Source organism: Acanthopagrus latus, chromosome 11, assembly GCF_904848185.1.
Source record: "Acanthopagrus latus isolate v.2019 chromosome 11, fAcaLat1.1, whole genome shotgun sequence".
Taxonomy (NCBI): domain Eukaryota; kingdom Metazoa; phylum Chordata; class Actinopteri; order Spariformes; family Sparidae; genus Acanthopagrus; species Acanthopagrus latus.
Window position 1 is genome coordinate 11,557,072 of NC_051049.1, and position 13,732 is coordinate 11,570,803.

Sequence of the window (13,732 nt, forward strand, 5' to 3'; positions counted from 1 at the left end):
ACACACACACACACACACACAGACACAGAAAGAGAGCTCTTGATACATTTAAGATGCGTTTTAAAGTCAAATGTTTGCATTTGTATTTAAACATCAGAACATTTTCTTGTATGTTGAATTATGAGGCTAACCCTAACTAAAGTGCACCTTTAGTAATAGAAAATGTACACTTAATTAAACTTAATTGTTATCAACAAACAATGAAATGCTTTATGAACCATTTGTGGGAGTCATTAATGAATCAATCTAGGTAAGTAGTCGTGCAACATGTATTAAACAGCTTTGTGGTGAATTATGTTGCTGACATATTGATACTGTCTTTATTACTGTGTGACCACTGTGATTGCTGCGAGTGCACTGGCGGTGACACACAGCACAGGTACCGGTTCACCCGCATGCGTGGAGCGGCGAGAGGGTGAGTCGTCATATTTTGTTGTGAGTTTCTGCATGTTCTCACAGGAGGATCTCTTTCATTACTGGGGTTATTAAACGTGCAGTATTTTTCAGATCTCAGCAAGTTTGACAGCAAGTCGGACAAGGTAAAGTCGGCCTGATCTCAGCCCCTCTTCCACAGTGTCTCCTGAAGTTGTTGCAAATGTGGGCCCATTTCTGCAACTACAAAAACTGGTTGAAAACTGAGCTTGATGTAAACAATATTGCCACGGTGAATCATAATTATGAGATAAACAGTTGAAACGATCAGATTTATCTTGTGATTATTTAAATTCTCAAATCAAATACATCTTATTATTACAGCCAAAGATCACATTGCCTCAGTGGGCTCATAATTTGGACTTATTATCTCATAATAAATATTTACCATTGGATTTAGTATTATCATTATCATTTTAAACTGGTGGGTTTCCATGGCTACACCATTTATTTAACAGCTCTAATGGCTTATTAACATCACTTGCAACGTAACAATAAACAATTGCTTAATAAATGGTTTATAAAGTATGTTTTTGTTTGCTAACAGTGCAATAATGAAACTATACATTTACGATTTATTAATGATGGTTATCATAAGGTGTCACCCTCGTTGCAGGCAGGATGGACCCGGATTATTTAGGCTGAGTCCTCATCCTGTGTCATTTTCTCTCTCGTCATCATCACCTACCTTTGTGGTTTGGTTTCCCACTTTGTTTTGCCTCCAAAACAACCAAACATCTTTTCAACACAGCACCCGCCACTGACTTGCAGACCACAGATCCATTTATTATGTTGCTTTTGTCTCTGTTTCAAATAAAAATATTGTTCGGGTTAAATGTTTCTTCTTTGTCTAGCTCACAGAGCCTGAGCTGTGATAGCACGTTTTCTTTTTTAAAAAAAGTCATAAATAACCCACTGTTTTAGCTCAGGTTTACTGCAAATTAACATTGCAAACTTGTGATCTTAATCACTCCAAGAAAAAGTACAAATCACTTGCATTGGCATCACCATCACAAATCGATTTGTTCCTGCTTTAAACGCTTATGGGTTTTGTTAATAGGAATGAATTGGTCATGGTCTTACAGCCTGAGATGTGACACCACTTATTAAATGGCCGCGCTCCATTCTCGCTAAATTGAGACGTCAGATTGACTGCCGAGCCTGTGAAGTAACTGGGTCTGATCACATGAACCCTGCATGCCGCCTGTGAGTCTTTGTTCGCAGCTTGGTGAACCATGTGATTACTTTGGTGGGATGGAAAATGGTCACGCTGGAGACTGAGGCATCTTTATTTTGCAGTCATATTTCCGCTGATTTGGAAGTTAGAGGACAAACGCTCTCGCTGTGAAGAGTTCATCCGACTAACAAACAGACACACACCATTGTACCTCGGGAGGAGGGGGTGGGGGGTGGGGGGCGAGGGGGAAGGAGGACGGCTACTGTGCCCTTCCCCTTTTCCCCATGCTGTTCAAAGATTAAAAGGTGCATCCTCCATCAAAGGGTGCGGTTTTCTCGCTAAGCTTTCTCGCTTTCTCTTGGCAGCTCGTCGTGCTTTTTTATCTGGCTCAGGTCTACTGCCTGCCTGCTCTGACAGACTGAGTGGGATGAAAGGAAACAGATGAACAAACCAAATATTTATTTATTTATTGTCAGCGCGCAAACTTTGACAGGAGATGACATGGCATAAGTTCTTTTGTTGAACATGGCTCGAAGTTTTCGGTGTCCTTAATCATTTCTATGCAAAGAAGCTGGAAACAGAATAATAAAGCTAATCTGGGGATTTAGAGAAGAACTTTTGTGGAGCTGTTTAATATCACAATAGAGTGCTGTGAGCAGTGAGACTTATTGTGGAAGTCCTCTCTTCCTGCATTTATTCACTTGGTTCAACCAAAATCTTGCATTTTTACTAAAATGTCCCAAAACTGTTTCTTTTATTTGGTCACTTGGGGGCTGCAATAACAACAACTGTGAACATAAATATCCATTTTATCACATTTTAATTTGACAGAAGCCAATTTACACATCAGACATTAAGTCTAATATTAAAGCAACATTATGTAGAGGCATTTTGTGTGAACTACAAACCAAACTCATTTTACCATTACAACGCTGTGTGTTTAATGTTGAATGTTGAAGTAAACATGTGTGTAATGCTGTGATCCTACCCTCTCACTGAAGCCTATTACAAGACACTTTACCATCAATGTGGTTTTAAAGCTGTTGCTGTTGTTTAAAGGTAAAAAAAAAAAAGTCTTGCCTGTGTGCCATTTGATGCCGGGCAGGCGGTGTGCCGTGGTTTTATCATCACTAAAACAAAACAGTTACATGTCAGAGGACCAAAACAATGAGCTGAAAAGCTAAAAGACAACAAACTACAGAGCGGAGGACAATGAGCGACCCTGTTCACATGCAAGCAGTCATGATTATTGATTCCCACTGCTTGAAGTGTAAAAAGATGATTATTGTAACTTTACTTCCCGTACACATTACATTACCTTTGGCATATTCTCGATATAATTTGAAAGAGTTGAGAAATGATACCACAGTGTTTTTTTGGACTTGCAGAATTAAGTTTGAATACATTAATTATTGCATCTACTTTTAGAACCTTTACTATACTTTTATCTGTGCATTTACATGTGTAACATCTAAGTTGCATTTTATGTCCCCTTACCAAAGAGTCAACATTAGTCTCCACCTGCTACTTTTTCAGGAGGGACAGTAATGAGAGTAACAGAGCCGAGTAACATGAGGAGTATTGTCGTGAACCTTATGAGGGTGAAGTTGGGTGCACACTGATTAAAAGAAGATTAATGACGACTAAAGGAAGACTGATTGTAGCCCAGGTATGTCCAACTGCCCAGAAGGACTTCCTGCTTATAACCACTGATGTATCAGCGGGTGAGCATCATTTAAATGGCTGTAACATGTTGAGGTGGCAAATAACATTATATTGAATAACATTATATTATATGAGCTGATCAAATGTTTGTTTGTAAGATATTCTGCAAAGCAAAGTAACAGAACATGGTACTTCAGTAAAACTATTTAGCCTCATTTAGAAAGTAGAAACAACACGTCCGTGCTCTTATAAATGAAAAATTGAATTCACAAGCAATAAAACAGATCTTTGCTCCAGTTCAACCACTTTGGGTTTTGCCAATATGGCCTAATTTGCCTGGTGTGACAAGTGCCTAATGGTAGCTAAAGATTGCCATTAGAATAGAACAGAGACAGAGTTTGACTCAGTTTATTACACTTCTCACACATTTCACGGTGCGTATTGATTTGCTCTCTTGTCCCCAGCACTCAAAGCTAGTTTGCCCTTCACTGCATGCCATGACAGAACAACTTGGTTTAGATTTCTTACAAACACGCCGACACGCTGGGTTTTTAAGTGAGAGCAATAGAGGGACAGAAATCAAGCGTGCGGGGACAACTCATCATTATTCCTCTGCTGCTGAAACCATGTCTTCCTGAATAATGATACCACTGCCTGTCAGAGCAGAGTCTGCTCTAACCGCAGTCGGCCTGTACAAAGACTTTCAGCCTGTCTCCTCTGCAAGGGAAACTTTTTCTTTTTAAGTTTTAATTGTGGAGGCTACAAAGTCACAGGCAGCATGAGACGATAAGGTAAGCAGGATGAATAATGTTAATAAGTATTACAGTGCTGGTGCGGGCACATTTGGGCTGTGTAAAGGAAGATAAGACTAAAAACAAAACAGCAAACAAAAAGCACACTAAAACAATGTCCTACAATTATATCAATGTCAGACAAGAGCAGGCCATATTATGAAATTCACAAAACAGCAGTGGATTAAAGGGAAACTCCACCAATTTTACACATTTAAGTGTGTTCACAGGTCTTGAGGAGTTTTACTGCATATGTGAAAAAATGTAGTACAAAGACTTCACAGAGAAGGCCACAGGTAATCTGGTGATGTCACTCACTGATTATGTTGCATTGTGGGAAATGTAGGCCCAGGTTTTGAAAAAAGGAAAGGGACCGCTTTTCAAAACATGGTGCCTGCATTACCCACGATGCAATTTATCACCCAAGGCAATTAATCGGATTACATGCACCTTCCTCTGCAGCTACAAAAGACGTCACAAACTCCTTTATGCCACATATGAAGTAGTACTTCCCAGACATGTTACAACATTTTGATGTGTAAAAATGGTGGAGTCAACCTTTAAAAAAGGGACGTTGCCTCGTAGAGCCTTTTATTTCGAAATAGCTTCCAAAACCGAAAGACGTTGATTATCTTAAGCAACCCAGTTGTCAGGAAACATTTTGGGAGTGAACGTTTCTGCAAACCACTAATATCCTGAAACTTTGCATTCTGCCATGTAACAACGTCTCATTAATATCAATTTTAATTTGAAACTAAAGACACTGTGCTTATAGTTGGTTTAGGTTTAAGCACAAGAAACAATGTGCCACTACAAATACGCCTGGAAAATGTCCTGATGTCTCAAAAAAGGTATCCAGTCACCGTCTCCAACAGTATCAAACATGTCAGCAGTTTCAAGTTAAGAAATGTCAAAACACTGTCCTGAACAGTGGTCTCTTGCTTGGCAGCCATGTTCATAAGAATATAGTTGCCAATGTGATAGGATGCATATTGCAAAAATGTCCGATTGACATACAAATCTAAATGCATCATGCTTTACAGAAACCTAAACTGTGACTAATTTCATCTGGTGACTGGGCTTTAGACGTTTAATGTGAATGAAGTTACTCAAAAATATGTTTTTGGATGAGTAATTGAATAAAAATAACCTCGGGCTAAATTATTCTCAGTAGGGGACTTCTTACTTTTTGCATATATTTCTCCTGAATCAGGATCTGATTTGGCAGTGCTGATGAGCAGATTGTATCAAAAACGTTGTCAGATGGCTGGCAGTGAATTTATTGAGAGGGAGCGACACACAGGAGCCCCGAAACCTAAACAAGTCATTATTTCGGCTAAATTAATTATGCATGAATCAAAAGCTTAAAAGTGGATTTGGCCCCGTGCCATTTCACAAAGAGGTCCAGTAGGTCTTAACTCCTTTAATAACACTGCGCCAGCATTATCCACTGACTGCGCTGTGAATATGTAGCCATTTGATAATTTTGTCCTCGACGAGCCATTAAGATGCAGAGGTCGGCCGAGGATGTAGACTGTCACTGAAAAAACACTGATTTGACTTCAAACTCGAAGCCCAAAGTGAAGTAGATCTACTCTTACATTTGGCTGGAGGCTTATTGAGATTTAATTGGGCTAAATTATTCCTCTGTTGTGTTAATTTAGGCCCAATGAGACGGTGCAGAAAGACCTTAAAGTCGGGGACGGAAACGGTTTTCGAGTTCACTGAGTTCAGCAAATTGGACTTTCAGGAATCCTAATTAAAACTAATTGTTCCGACTAAACTGCGTCCCCATAAAATATTTGTGCTGAATCACATGAGATGAGGTCGTGGGAGAGGAAACAAATGGACAAATTTCTCACCCTGCTGACCAAGAGATGGGGGAACTTTGCTCCTAATTTGGAGGAAGACGCACAAGTAACGATACCGCAGAGTAAAAATCATTATCTACACTGTTTTTTATGTTGCAGCCGGTAAAGGTGGTCCACTCCATTTAATCAGTGATAAAATGTAACTAAGTACTAAGTACTTAAGTAAAATGGCGAATGACGAATTGGTACCTTCCTGGAGTATTTCTAATTGTCTGCTAACTTCTTCTCTCACTCGACTGCATTTTGGAGGAAAACAGGTTTTGGACTTTTACTTCTTACACATTTAGTTACTGGTTACTTTGCAGATTACATGCTGCATTAGATACAAAGTAGCACATATTTAAACGTGTTCACTTCATTGACAATCTGACATTTCCGATGTTCAGGAAAATATACTGAATACTCTGGGCTTTTGGCGACACTGGGTTGGGTTATTTACTTTTGATACTTAAGTGTATTTAATATCAGATACTTTTAGACTTTTACTCCTTTTCCTAAGTAATAGTCTAACGTGATATCTTCAAGTGTGACTCATATCTAATATCTTTACACAAGACCATGTGTGTGTGATCATCCTGGCTGATATGGGTCTCATGGAGTCTTCTCTGGGTACTTTCCACGCTCTCACAGTAACAATACTCACTTTTATGGAGGCTGCTTTGAATCAGTGTTGTGTAACCTGCCAGACCTCTTGTGACCCTCTGTTGTTTGTCCTGCAAGTATAAAGGCTCCCTGGATTTAAAGTTCAGTCCTCTCTCTCGCTCTCTCTGATTTACGCCTCAGGTCTGGTTTCTGTGTCGAACAGGTGACTCATCTGGGTTATGGATTTCACCACCCTGTCATCTCGGTTTTGTTTCTTTCTTTCTTTTCTTTGAGGAGCAAGACTTTGATATGAATGGGATCTTTTTTTTTTTTTTTTTTAATTGTCAGGGGTTTGACTTCTCCAAATGAAACCCAATTAGTCGCTAATCAATTCCATTCCAGTCGCTGCGTGATTCTGCTTCAGGTTTTGGCACTAACAGGCTTCCAGGAGTCTCTCCCGGTGGATGACAGCGGGGGAGCAGTGCTGCTGGAGATGCTCTACAGCTCGCACAGCCGCTAGAACAGACAAACCTCCCGCCTCACCAGAAGCTCCTGAGCGCAGGAACTATTTCAAATTAACAAAAAAAGAAAGGGGGGAAAAAAAAAAAAGACAACCCTCCGATGAATGGGACTCTGCCCTGCGCCGGATCCTGAGTGGAAGCGGGGCGCATGAGCGGACAGCAAGGGACGGTCTCTCTCTCTCTCTCTCTCTCTCTCTCTCTCTCTCTCTCTCTCTCTCTCCTCACAGTTCGAGTCGGAGGGTATGAAAAAAAAAAAGACGCAGCAGTGACAGAGCAGCAGTCGTGCGCAGCGGCGAAATAGAACCAACTATTGTAAGGGAGAACGGGGGAGACTGATAACGCAACTGGGCGAGCGACGAGAGCGGCAGATGTAAAACATTTCTTGGACCCCAAACCGTCGCAGCTGGTTTGGTGCCAGCGGTGTGCTGGATGGGGGTTTGTTACTGCGCTCTCCTGGCCATCACGCACCGCTTCCAGCAATTTTTTTTTTTCTTTTCTTTCCAGCGCTACTTGGGGGATATCTCGGACGGCTGTCTGTGAGGGAGTACTGCTGCAGAGACTAACGGGGAATGCCATGTGTCGTTGCGCGACATAGAAGCTCTTTGTGGGCTGTTTTTGCACCGGGGGGGGGGACAGGTGGTGCCGTTTGTGTGCCTGTGTGAGAGTGAGTGAGTGAGTGTGTGTGTGTGTGTGTGAGAGAGAGAGTGTGAGTGCGCGTATGCATGTATGTGTGTGTGTGTGTGTGTGTGTGTGTTGGAGCGAGCAGGGGAGGGGGGCTCGGACACACAGCCCCTGAGACAGTTGTCTTAGGGATGTCAGGCCGGCGTGCGGGATCAGTTTTTGCCAGAGACAGGTGCGACAGGGAGGAGTAGTTCACAAAAGCCCCGCACAGGATCTGCTAACGAGCCGCCTCTCTCCTCTGATCACTCTCGGATTTTTTTTTCCCTTCTTCTTCTTCTTCTTGTTCTTCTTCTTGTACCCAGCAGCGGGACTCACCATCGACTCGCACTGCCGGTCGTGTCGGCGGCACCCTCCTCTCCACACATCGAGCAGAGAGGTAAGTGACCCGAGCTGTCCTGTGTGTGTGTGTGTGTGTGTGTGTGTGTGTGTGTGTGCAGGTATTGAGGAGGAGGGGGGTGGGATGGGTGCTGGTGGTCGGCGGTGCGCTCCGGGGGCACAGCGCTCTGTCGCGCCTTGATGCTTTTGGATACATTTGCGTCGCCTCTGGTGACAGCGAAGGCTGAACTGAACTGTGGCGGTTTGGTTTAACGCGATCCGGATCAATACACAGTAGCTGATCTGTGGTCTTCCCGCGGCTCGGCTCTGACAGCGGGCTTCATTGTATAATACTCAATTTCATACTGCGTAGCTCGCAGCGGAGCCACGCACCAAAACAAGCAGCTCTGAGCTGTCTGGTGCCCGAGGAAGGCACTCCACCGTCCATCTATTGATTGGGTATTGACACGACTCATCGCCTGATTGATAAATGGCAGACAGTCATGTGCTGACCAAAGGGTCCTTTGTTGCTGTCACACACCTTCATTGAAGAGATTTCCTTCTTGGAGCTGATTGTTTGATTAGAGAACATCATGAAGACATCCAGTGAGTCGCTGTGTGAGCTGTGGAAGCAGACTTCATCTAAATGTCTAAATGCGCCTTCATCCCGGTGTGTATTTGTTGTGATTGCATGTTATCTGCTGGCAGTGGTGTGTGTGTTGTACAGTCCTACCCGCTGGGCCCCTGGTGTCCACTGCTCCCTCCTTCAGGGCTCTGCCATCCCTCCCTCTCCCTCTGCAGCAGCTGATATCTTTACAGTACATTGAGCTAGTTGGCTGCAAAGTGTCAGAATCTCATTTTTTGGGCTTTTGTGTGTGTGTGTGTTTGTGTGTGTGCAAGCGCTGCTGACTCTCAATAGCTGGCACCAAGTCCCCTAAAGTTTTTTTTTCTTTTTTTGGTGGGGGGGGGCTGCGTGTTGTTTTGTTGTGGCCCCTGTTTCAAATTCAAATTGCCTTTCAGCTGCCTTTTGTCCGACGTCGAGGTTTGTGGACTGGAAAGGGAGACAGAAGTAAGTGAAGTCCCAGAGGGGTCAGAGCATTCCTATAATGAGCCCGAGTGTGTGTGTGTGTGTGTGTGTGAGAGAGAGAGGGAGAGAGAGAGAGAGGAGACCAGAGAGAGAGAGAGAAAAGACACATCTGAAGAAAGTGAGGCTCCTCGTCCAGTGCGAGACACAGCCGAGGGAATACCGGCACCTCCACTAACCTTTATGTAGCTCTGACTGTGTCAATCAGCCTCAGAGGACGAGAGCCTCCTTAGTTCGTCTTCCTCTGGGCTGTCACCCACCCCGACAGCCGGGGCTCGGGGGCTCTGCCACAGGTTAGACACAGATCCTTTCCTCCCCTGCTGCTCAGATTGCGGTTCTCTGAACAGTACCAGCGGTGCAGGCAAGGCGGCGACGGTTGGTGGCGAGAGGGAAGAAGTTAAGACGAGACATGAAGGGAGAAGATGATCACAAACCAGATATTGTTAATCATCTGAGCGCTGCAGCTTCTCCGGCGTGGCGGAGGAGGAGCGGTGCCCCCTTCTTCCTCTCATGTGCTGACACCCTCTTGTAGGCCCAACCGCGCCACCATTAATTACAAGAGGAGCGCCATCAGAGGGTATGAATTAATAGACAACAGAAGGAAATACCTGTCTGATACCATCTCAGATCTTCTTATTGTACCCGATCCGGCTTTCATTCGCTCAGATGTCGAGGACGAAACACTTTTTTTGGGAGTTGATGGTAGGAGAAAAAGCATCCATTTGCTGTCGATTCCACAAAAATCTAACAAGAGAATATATGTTTCACACTCCCTGAGCAAGATCAGGTGACTGGAATGATCAAGAAGGGACGTGACTGTAACCAATGCAGACGTAACACCGCTATGAGGCGATTTAAAACTCGCCTTAGCTGTGATGGTTCTCAATGATTGTATAATAAGCTTCCTCAAAAGTGTTTAATTTATGTCTGCAGAACATGGGAGAGGGGATTAATGTTTTCTCAGTCAGTATATAAATAACCAGACTGTAGGAAGCATCGCGCCTGCCAAAAGAAATGACTCAGTAGGGGGCAAGATTGCACCGACAAGCAAGGCAAACCTAAGGGAAGGCAATGGAAGCGTACCTGATGTTAGAGCTGAGGTCCTGAACGCCGAGCGTGATTAGTGGAGCAACCCCAACAGGAGCAAAAAAAAAAAAAAAAAAAAGCAATAGTTTCGAGTAAAAGCTTAATATAGGAGCAGGACTGTGTGTCAGTAGAGAACTCAGATAACAAGGCTAAATGTGTGCCCAGGAAACCAGGCAGGGGGGGTTTGGACCGTTCCAAGGTCCCAGTGCTGATGTCAGTTTTTGGCGATGTTTCCTCCGTCCCCGGTGCTTCTCCTCGGCAGCTTAACAAACTGCCCACTGGAGCACGGCTAATCCTTGGCTAGCAGTGCCCAGTGATTTATTATAAAGTTAGTTCATTTGGGGGAGATCTGCAACATCCCACCGTACACACATGCCCTTGACAGATCCCCGCTGTCTTTTGCGGCGGAGTCTGCATCGCCAATTAGTCTGAAGAATAGTTTGTGTGTGTGCTTGTGTGTGTGTGTTGTTAAGAGAAGAGGGGGACAGAGTGAGTGTTTGCCCATGTCTGTCAAAGAGAAGACATAAGGCACACTGTGCATCACATTGTGTCTGTTTGCCTTCCTGTCCTGCATGGATGTGTGTGTGTGTGTGTGTGTGTGTGTGTGTGTGCATGTGTGTGTGAGTCAGTCTGTCTCTGTGCCCCATACAAGTGTGATTCAGCACTGTCCAGCATCGGTTGAATGGGCGCCCTGTTTTGCGCCTCGTTTCTGACGCCAACAGCCGCCTCTGCACCCCTTGCCTCGGAGCAAGTGTTGCGCCCTATGTGCTAAAATAACAGGTGTCTTTGCACAGTGACTTAATCCCCCCCCCCACCCCCCACCCCCACCTTCCCTGCTGCACCCTGCTGGGGGGGGGGGTTTACGTCACCTGTGGGGTGGCTCCCGATGTGTAAATGAAAAGTCACAGATTAGTCAGACAAAGCTGTGTTTGTCGGACAAGTTCGGGCCAAAGTGAGGATATAAACTTGGGTTCAACTTCACAGCTAAGGTGGAGAGAGGGAGAACGACGGGAGTTCTCTTACCAGGAAAATCATCTTCAAAACCCCTTCATTTATATATGTTGTTTCCTGTTCACAATTCTCTACCCACTTAGAGGTACAACATGTAACTTTTTCCACATTAAAGCCACTCTAAGTGTTTGGTAACGCATGTCTCTCCTCCTCCTGCTCATGCAGTACAAGAGAAAAAGACATTTTCTGGTATCCCTGCCCACTTTGTCCAGTCAGGACAGGGACCCACTGTCCTTAACATGCAGACAGCAGGGTCCACCTGTTCTGGTAGGCCAAGCCAAACAGGCCAAATGTTGAAAATTGAGGGAGGGGATTGCTAACTGCAATACACACAGGAAGTTAACTAAAACGACAACGACGCTTACAACAGCTGGTTAAGTAGGGTACATACATTATCCCATTTTACATCCGGAGACATGATGGTGCTTGTTAAACGATGAAGGCTACGTCTACATCCTTTGTTTTCATAGTTTTGAATCGGAGAGCCCCACTGGCAGAGATTACATACTGTGCGTTCAAAGAGACAGATTTAGCACATTAAAGTAATTGTATTGGTCAGTGAGTGGTTTCTACTCAGCCTGTGAAAACAGTTGTATAATGTCCTCTGTGGTATAAAGCCTGTATCAGAAACCAAAGTTGTGGCGAGGCAGAGGGTGTCCAGTGAAAGAGACTATTGAGTCGCATGACGGGAAACGGACCCAGTGTTTTTGGAGATTGACCCGTGCTTGGGACTAACAGTCAGATATGTTGGTCCCCTCTGCTGCTGCCATTTGCTCGCTTATGAATCCTCAGGCTTTATAAAAATCTAACCGGAGGAGCCGGGTTCCACTTTACAGTTGGTTTGATAGGTTGATTTTATGTGAGACTTTAATCGACTACAACTTTGATTTGTTGTTGACTCTGGAAATAGATGAATATGGTGGAGCAAAGTAAACTTGGTTTTGGTGCCAGACTACAGAGCGACTTCTTCGGCACTCAACCCAAAAATACTTGTCATTTTGTGACTTATCTGCCCTGGATAAGGCAGAATCCGACCCGGTGACAGGCGAGGAGAATAACTATGATTATTATTGATAAAGAGCCAATGTTCCATTTAATGGTCTCGTTTGCTTATGTATTTCATGTGGAGGTGTCACTGTTTAAGTTAAAGGTTCAGTTCAAAACCATTCCTCCTTACTTACAGAGCTTTGTCTCTGTGATTTTCTCCCTCTGCCTCAATACCATGGCGATGGATGGAACTCCAGTTGTGGTACTGAAAGCCATGAAACAGAATTTATTTTCAAAAATTCAAAAGTCTTTCTAGGAACAGTGCCCTTATTACTGCTGAAAATCAACACGCTGTCAACAGTCTATTGTCTCGGTGGAAAGTATTTCCAATCCAAACCGAGCTTACCTCTAGAGGGAGGTGAGAAAGAATGATTTCTTGCGCCGAGCAGTCCCTTTTCAACATCCCTCTGGCTGAAATTTCTCCTGGCAAAAATGAGTCACGAGGGTAAACATTTGATTCTAATTATATTTCAATATCGCAGCGAATCTACATGTATGAACACCTGCGTTTCCTCTCCTGAGCTCGTCTGGCCTGGCTTGTATTTCTCTGGGCTCCGGCCAAATCGAAGGCAGATCTGTTGGAACCGTCCTCTTCGGGAGCGGAGCTGTCGCCATCTACATCAGTCCCGGCCCGAGACCGACGGAGCGGTCGGAAACGCCGTTGAGCACCTGAGTCTGGGGGGCTTGTGTTCAACCTGGCACCTCGGCCTCCTTCTCCTTTCTTTCCTGTCATTCTTTCTCTCCGAGCTTGTTTTCCTTTTCGCACATTCTGCCTCCATACCGCAGCTCCCCCGCGTCACCTCTCTTCTCCTGTTCCCCCCCCCACTCCGCCTCTGCTTTCTTCCCCCCTCCTTCATCTCCTCTGGACCTTGATGTCAAGGCCTCTCAGGCAGTGTGGTCTCTGTCTGCAGGCTGTCAGGGCAGGGACACTGCCCACTGGGACCCTGAATGGGACAAATTGACCGTAACAATGTTCCCACTTAGCATGTGGAGCTGGGAGAAAGAGAAGGTGAAAAGGAGGGCCCGATGATTGAGGGGCAGGGGGGAGAGAGAGAGAGAGAGAGAGAGGGTGAGAGGCGCTGGGGAACCGAGAGAGAGGGAACCGGACAGGTCTTTGAAATGTATGAATTTAAGACATATATTAAATCACCCGGCTCTTTTCACATCGCATTGCCTTCCTGTTCGCATACACACTCACACATAAGGATTTTCTTGTTGTTATATGCCCAAGGCTAAAGAAGTGCTGGGGTTGCCATAGCAGCAGGATAAACACGTTTGCCAGTGACCCTGCAAGCCCTCACACACACACACACACACACACACGCACGGCACGCGCGCATGCACACACATGTGCACTCGCACCCGCACACACACACATACACACACCTCATTCTCAAGGCCCAGATGCCCTCCGGGTTGGGGGGTGTTTTCATCGAGCCTGGCGGTTTGATCTGCACTAAGGTGGTACC

The 13,732-nt window shown here is 44.7% G+C and overlaps 1 protein-coding gene across 2 annotated transcripts in view; it reads left to right on the forward strand.

Annotated features, from left to right (window-relative positions):
- The first annotated feature begins 7,051 nt into the window (after window positions 1-7,051).
- The window catches only part of sema6bb (sema domain, transmembrane domain (TM), and cytoplasmic domain, (semaphorin) 6Bb), a 129,283-nt gene continuing 122,602 nt past the window's right edge, over window positions 7,052-13,732 (forward strand). For both annotated transcript variants that reach the window (XM_037115792.1, XM_037115791.1), the window contains exon 1: window positions 7,052-8,096. The gene's annotated coding sequence lies outside the window, so the exon portion shown is untranslated. The remainder of the gene's footprint in view (window positions 8,097-13,732) is intronic.